This window comes from Triticum dicoccoides, chromosome 3B (assembly GCF_002162155.2).
Source record: "Triticum dicoccoides isolate Atlit2015 ecotype Zavitan chromosome 3B, WEW_v2.0, whole genome shotgun sequence".
Lineage (NCBI taxonomy): Eukaryota > Viridiplantae > Streptophyta > Magnoliopsida > Poales > Poaceae > Triticum > Triticum dicoccoides.
This window is the reverse complement of record NC_041385.1, coordinates 758,039,811-758,046,419: the sequence shown is the minus strand read 5'-3', so window position 1 is coordinate 758,046,419 and position 6,609 is coordinate 758,039,811. Positions and strand designations below refer to the sequence as shown.

Genomic DNA, 6,609 nt, shown 5'->3' with positions numbered 1-6,609 from the left:
GTGTAGTCGTGTAAACAGCAACGTGACATGAAAGTCCAATGCTTTGCAATCTCGATGGTCCCATGGAAAATTTTCTCTGACTGGTACTAGCATCCACATATACTAACACATGTGCAAAGAGGATGGAACTGAGTGCCAACATGTGGCTCCGGGCCCAACTTGGTCTATATGAAAACACTTTTGTGGCGAAAAAGGAGCTTGGGTCACAGTTGAGCGAGAAAAATTCAGCACTAACTTAGAAAAGGTAAGAAAGAAAAGGAATGCACTTGGACATCCGTTGACTCCCTTTGACTCTCGAGCACCACGTATCCTAGTGCCAAGAAAAACTCTTTTCCAAAAAATGTTTATACGAAAACAAACCAATTTCTTCAAAGTATCCATATATGAGTTGAACCATTAAATTTCCATATCCAAATTCAAACATGTAGGGCAGCGCGGCCATGCCTGATCAGCTGCCGGCGCTTGGAGGCTCTCTGGACCGGGGCGTCAAATGCAGCGGCCACGTGCATGCCGGCCTCAGGCCCGGATCTGACACAACACAAGACACCTTCTCTGCTTCTTGTGTGCATCTTCAGATGCATCAGGGAGGGTTGGGTGATGTGCAGGACCTCCGAATGCGTCCGTCTCTAGCCAGATTCGATCAGATGTGGCGTCAGGATGTTGGTGTGCGCATGGCTCTCTGCTGGATGTGGGCGATGCGGTGAGGTGCTGGCCTTCCGCACAGGCGGTGGCCGGACAGCGGCGCTACGGTCCACTCCTTGGTGGTGGTGATTCAGATCTGATCGGTCGGATGGCGGTGACTGCAAATACTGCAGCGACTTCCTACGGTTCCACGACGGCGATGATCATCGAAAGGTCGGGAGGATCATTACTCCTGATCTGGTAGATGACTTTGGCGGTGAGATTCAAATTATATATGATGGCTTGACGCAGAGGAATGGTTGCGTAGTGATGGCGGTCACATCGCATGTAGCTGCTGGGATCGCGGAAAAGTGGCGGCGACAACACATGAGCGACTTCGATGATGGTGCTACTCGAGCACCCAGTCTTGAGCTCCAGGGCGAAAGCCTAGGTCAGACCCGAGTGGTTATACCTGGCAACGGCGACGTTTTTTACGTCGTTACCTTGTTGAAGGCGTTGCTTGGATAGACTCGGACTGATTCTTCATGGTGAAAACCTAGATTTTGGCCTTGTGGTTGGATCCGGTGACGGCGGCGCCTGAGTGTCGCTCCCTTCCTGAAGGCGTTGCTGTTGAAGAACCTCGTTGTCCATGTGGTGTCAAGAGATTATTGGTGCGGATATGGTCATGATTGTAGTTTGCCCATCACAAGTCTGATCACTTTGGGTTTTTTTTTCTCGCCTTCACATAGCTTTGGTCTTGTATGACTTTGCTTGTTGTCGGTGTTTTTTCGTGTGTGTGTGAGCTGGTGTAGGCTGTGTGCATCCTAGCTATGCAGAGGCCGGGTGTGTGCTCATTGTGTTATGTATCTTCTTGATGCTCCATTTTGAGCTAATAAAATCCACTCTTTGTCGAAAAAAAATGCAAAACTAACAATATGTACAATCCTTTCTTTCTGGAAAATATGTGCAATCCCAGACCTTAAACTGAGGCTACACGGAGCCTTGCTCTCTGCCAGCTTGCTAGTTCAGCTGCTCCACACGTAGACAACACGTGGCTCGCCATAAACGCACAAAGAAAGAAAGAAATGACTTGTCCATCGTCCACACCTGGAGGCTCGATCAGTTTTGCAAAATACAGTTGATCGATCTCCTGTCGCGACGATATATATAGTGATATGGTGGTCACTACTAATTCTTCCGAAGTTGATCGATCTCCTGTCGCAACGATATATATAGGTATTACACATCATTATTGGCATAGTCGTCGTTGCTGATCTCCATAAGCCTCCCTCCCAGTTTTATGGTAGGCCTTGCTTTGTTTAACACTGCTGCCAGCATTGCCCTTGTGGTAGCTGATCTCTCAGTTTTATATATACACGGAATTGGAGGCTTGCATATTCATTTTCTGTCATCCATACAAGCAGCCGTTTGTGCAAACAGCTGGAGCCGGATTCACTAATCCAGCAAGAGTAGGGATATAACCAAAATCACAGCTTCTTATTCTTTTGCAGTTGTGCCATGTGTGGATTTAAAAGTGATGTTGTAAACAAAGTTGAGGGTCGATCGCTGGCCTGACATCAGACAAGGGGACACGACAACTCAAGTTTGTCGCCCCACAGTCATGGAAAACGAGAGAAAACCGAACTGGCCCGACTGCTTAATTGATTAATTAGGTGCAGATACTTATCATTCCTTTGACCAAGCGTACATGGCTACATGCCTTCTTTCTTTCTGCTCGCCAAACAGAACAATCTATTTTCTGACATATATAGGTCCAAATAGTACGTTTCGATCATCCAGTTTTTTAACTTTTAAAATGCGATCTCACACATGTTCAGCATTGCATGACATTGTGGTTTAATTATATCCATGTTCAACTCTTGGATTAATCACTAATCGCGGTGCTAATCGCATGCTGACTGGGACTACAGTACATAATGTTTCAACTAATCCGGTATAAATAGGCCAAATCAGCCAACCAGCCCAATAATTCTACACCTACGTACACTTACGGGCCTAAACCTTCCACTAATCCCTCCGGCCCCCTTGATTTTAACTATGGGCCCCGCCCTCCTGATTTCCAACTAACAAATCATTAGATGCCACGATGATTTCGTAAGGAGTTTACGTAAAAAGATTACGTAAGTGTAGCAAACCTCAACCATCCCAATCATCCCACTAACTGTGCAACAGCAGCAGAGCAATCTTCTTCTTCTTCTTCGTTCTCTCTTCAATGGCCAAGATCCAACCCCTTCCTACGGCCACCTCGTCGTCGTCCTCCTATGATCACCGCCAGGGCCAGCGGAGCAAGCAAGCGTACACGGTGTGGATGAAGTCGCTGGTGTTCAACGGCAACAGCTGCGCGGTGTACGGCCCCGACGGCAACGTCGCCTTCCGGGTCGACAACTATGGCTGCAGGGGCGGCCGTGAGGTCTTCTTCATGGACCGTGCCGGCAACGCCCTCATCAGGATCAGGCGCAAGGGCTTCGGCATGTTCAGGAGATGGGAGGTATGCCGGTGCGTGCACCAGGAAGCGACGCCGTTGTTCACCGTGCGGTGGGCCGAGAAGGGCGGGGCCGCAGTTGCGATGCACGGCAGCACGGGAACATGCTAAGGATCAACGGGTGCTCTGCCAGCAAGAGGGAGTACAAAGTACGCGGCGTTGATGGCGCGGCCGTGGCGGAGGTGACCCGGAAGCAGACATCGACGGGGGTGGTGCTGGGGGAGGACGTGCTGACGCTGACGGTGGCGTCGGAAATGGATCACCTGCTCACCCTGGGCTTGGTCGTTGTGCGTGGCCTCATCAACCGCTCCTTGTGGCCTTCTTCTTCTAGTTCAGTTTCAGGTCTCTGTACGTAGCAACGTAGATGATGAGAGTAGGAACAATGTTTTAAATAGCAGGCTATGACATATAGTGGCAACCCTTAAAAACAACTATAACTGGGCTATAGCGGCAAATTATACATGAAATCATTTAGCAGCAACATGCTAGAACAGCTATAGCAGAGCTATAGCGGGGCTATAGCTGGCTATTTGAAACTACGGTAGGAACGTTGTAGGTGGTTCGTGTGACCATTTTTTTTTACGAACAATTCAGCAAGTTTTTGCCCATGCCAATTGACATGGTGACTCTTTTTGGTATATGACTTTTTTTCCCTTTCTCAAAGGGTTTTCCACCACCAGTTGAAAAACAAGGTTATACAGTCATTGCATAAATCTTTGGATATGTGCTCGATTTCCAGGTTGTCGATGTGTTATCCTCAGTTTGTGGGTTTACTTAGTTTAGCTGTACGATGAAACACAAATGTTAGCATATGAAACTCCAATAAAAGACTTGATGGCCCCACACAGAATAAACCGAGAGTCGCCGGCCTCTTGGACACTGACACACACAAAAACATTAGTCAGTCACTGCCCACTTGCAGATGCAGCAAGCAGCTGTCACATTGAAAATGTCTCGCATGAAAAGAAAGTTCAATCGGGCACACCACAAATTCAACGCAAAGAAGAAAAGAAGAGCGCACATCAACATCAGCCTACCAAAACGATGTCAGTGCCACTGCCAGCCTTATTAAATTCAGTCAATTTATCGAGGAAACCAGAGTACAAAGTGTGTACAATGAGTGGAAGACCATTACGCAGAGACGGTGATGGAGATAGCTGCCGGCTTGAAAAAGAGCAGGCGAGCAGCAGACGGTCTCTCTCCCTCCCTCCCAAAAGGTTGGAATAATTCACCAGCTGAGATGTATACGTGACGAGTGGTGGACAATATGAACTTGAGCCTATAACATGAGAAAAAGAAAAACTGCAAATCCCCATGCTCGATTGCATGAACTACACTTATTTATGTATGCTACTTTTAAAGACAACTTTTCTTTCCTTCATCCTATCAGAGTGTTTAGAAGTTATTACATATGTTGTCAAATCTAATATTGTACTCCCTCTATCCCAGAATGTAGCCCCGTTGTGCGCAGTTGTAACCAAAAGGCGGGCATTATATACTCTTATACAAAAGATTAGTTTGTAAGAATTGCATGATTAATTGTTTCCTTCAAAATTACATGATAAATTCAATGCAGGACACATGGACTTCACCATGTTAGGTGTCTAGTGTAACAAATTCGATTGTTGTATTGTACCTAGCTCCGCCTATGTTAGCACTATCACTAACTTTTGAAACAATTGCGAGCCTTGGTGCAATACACCGGTAAAATGTCAATGCTTGAAAATGACATGACTGCTTTCCTTCAGGGAAAAATGGCATGACTGTTGCATGGAGAACTTAAAATACTTTATTGAGCAATATTCTTGCTGCCTCACACATTAAAAAGTGTTTACTCGTCAACTCGTGTAAACAACAACATTACATGAAAGTCCAATGCTTTACAATCTCGCTGGTCCCAAGGAAAATTTTCTCTGACTAGCACTAGCATCCACATATACTAACACATGCGCAAAGAGGACGGAAGTGAGTGGGAACATGTGGCTGCAGGCCCAACTTGGTCTGTATGGAAACTTTTGTGGCGAAAAGGACTTGAGTGAGGAAATTCAGCACTAACTAAGAAAAAGGGAAAAAGAAATGGAAGGCACTTGGACATACGCTCCGCTGACTCCCTTTGGCTCTCGAGCACCACGTATCTTACTGACAATAAAAAAAATCATTTCCAAAAATGTATAAATGAAAACAAACCAACTGTTCAAAGTATCCATACATGAGTTCAACCATTAAATTTTCATATCCAAATTCAGACATGTATGACATGTGCAAAACTAACAACTCCGGCCCTGCTATTCAAAATTTGAATCCGCCATTATTTATCTATTTTGCAGGGAGAATCAAAATGTTATTTGTACTAGGGGTCAAGAGAACGGTTTAGATGAAGGTCCTTGACTACAATGGGCCGCCCCTAAAATGTGTTCTCCCTTTTATCTTGTTTTAATTTCCACGATGTGACGTGGACATCACACACGTGTGTGTATCTACTAAGCTCCCGGAGCCTTTCTTTCTAGTGTCAAAAAACGTTCTTATATTTTGGGACAGAGGGAGTAGAAAATATGTGCAATACCCGTTCTTAAACTGAGGCTTCCTCTCTGCCTGTCGTACTGGCTAGCTAGCTAGTTGAGCTGCTCCACACGTAGACAACTCGTACCATACCATAAACGCGCAAAGAAAGAAAGAACTGAGTTATCCATCGTCCACACGTCGAGGCTCGATCAGTTTTACGTACAATATTATATGGTAGGTATCATGTGTACACATGGATTTTGCGCTCTCGAAAGGATAATATGGAGATCACTACTGATTCCTCAGAAGTCATCTCCCGTTGCGACGATATAGTTTACGCTGCAATATTAGCAGAGTTGTACTCCTAGTAGCTGGTCTGAACAAACTTCCCTCCCAACCTCCCAGTTTTATGCTAGGTCTTGCTTTGTTTTACACAGCAGCATTGTCCTTGTGAGTTGTGAGTTGGAAGCTAATTAATCAGTCGATCTTCTGTCAGAGCTGGAGGCGGATTTCATTAATCCAGCAAGAGCATGAGTAAAATCAAAATCACAGCTTCTTATTCTCATGCAGTTATGCTTTCTGCAACCAAAAAAAAGAATTAAAAAAATCTTATTCAGTTCTGCAATGTGCGTATATAAAGTAATAATGTTGTAAACAAAACAAAGTTGAGGGCCTGACATGACACAAGGGGGGACACAATGACTCAAGTTTGTCGCCCCACGGTCATGAACACTTCACGGAAAACGAGAGAAAACCGAACTGGCCCGACTGCTTAATTAATTGATTAGGCGCAAGTACTTATCCTTTCTTCAGGCAGCTAACGTACATGGCTACATGTCTGCTTTCTTTCTACTCGCCAAAGCAGAACAAATCTATTTTCTGACAAGGGGTCGACATAGTACGTCTCGATCATCCATTTTTAAACTTGATCTCTCTCTCTCTCTCTCTCTCTCTCTCTCTCTCTCTCTCTCTCTCTCTCTCTC

At 45.4% G+C, this 6,609-nt stretch overlaps 1 pseudogene; it reads left to right on the top strand.

Annotated features, from left to right (window-relative positions):
- Positions 1-2,854: 2,854 nt before the first annotated feature.
- LOC119279931 lies at positions 2,855-3,480 on the top strand (annotated as a pseudogene).
- The last annotated feature ends 3,129 nt before the right edge of the window (positions 3,481-6,609 follow it).